The sequence below is a fragment of the Dermacentor andersoni genome, chromosome 10, assembly GCF_023375885.2.
Source record: "Dermacentor andersoni chromosome 10, qqDerAnde1_hic_scaffold, whole genome shotgun sequence".
Taxonomy (NCBI): Eukaryota; Metazoa; Arthropoda; class Arachnida; order Ixodida; family Ixodidae; genus Dermacentor; species Dermacentor andersoni.
The window spans coordinates 114,607,211-114,608,467 of record NC_092823.1 but is presented as its reverse complement, the minus strand read 5'-3'; positions in this window follow the sequence as shown (position 1 = coordinate 114,608,467).

Genomic DNA, 1,257 nt, shown 5'->3' with positions numbered 1-1,257 from the left:
CATACGTTCACTGTTCTTTTTAATTAGTTATATTGGTTCGTTTGTAAACCATCTAGGTAGATGCTTCTTTCTTTTTTTTGCGCCTTAATTAGGCAGTAAAGCAACAAAGCAATAAATATGTTTTTCGCGACATTCTCGAAGACGTGCACAGAAGGAAGGCCTTCTGTATTGTTCTTCGGACATGCCAGGCCCGCATCTCCCTAATAAGAGAGAATGCGGGGTAATATTTTGTATACATAGACATGGTGGGCAGCGTCTATTAATTTTACGGCATTAACGAAAGGGTAGCAACCATTGTAAGAACGCTGAATCAGAAGTATAAGTTTTTGTACGTATATATACAGGACTGCCCCTATCTATAGGGAAGGTGATGAAGAAGCGGAGTGCTTCCGAGCAGACATCAAACTAGCAATAATAAAGGAACTGTAGTACACTGCAGCAGACAGTATCGCTGGTCGACTTCAACGCGAAAGCGGGGTAAACGTTGGCTGGAACAGAAAGTAAACTCAATGTCGCATAAGTATGAACGCAAAGTATACATAACTTTCCCTGCTAAACGTCTGGCTCATTCGAGCTGAATTTCAGGTTAGACGTACCACTTCGCAGTGGGTTTCTTTAAAGCCCCATTTTTGGGCATTCCATGGCGCAATAAATGTAAAGTGGATGTCGTCTGCAGCGTCACCAATCAAATTTTGATTTCGCTGAAATGGAATGGTGGCGCCATCTATCATGCCTTAGGCTGATATGCTGCGTTTACCCATGGCATCCAACATCGTGCGCGCACGGTTCATCATACCATGGCCGTACGCGACAATTCATCATACCATGGCCGGACTGAACTTCAAGCGCGTTAGGGGGACACGTCCGGATCCAAATCTGGCCTTGACTATAACTCGTGGCAGTCACAGGCATCCCGTTACAGTCGAATAACCCTGTTTTGAGTGGCGTATCCGCATACGACGCTTACTTCGTATTATTGGATATGGAACTTCTAACCAATGTCCACAAACGTGGCAGTGAATTAAATTCCCCGCGGCATCCTACTTCTGAGCCGAATGGCCCAACTTCGGAAACAAAATTCAGATAGTGCCTTAAATACCTTCCAAAAAGGCAACTTCGTTATCGCGTAACGCAGTAGAGGGGTGGCTAGTCTACACGCCGCCATAATTTATAATTTCAAACGCTCAGATCATACGTGGGTCAGACCAGTATACAGCATCATGCATCCTCTTCAAGATATTCGTATCCCCAGAAATG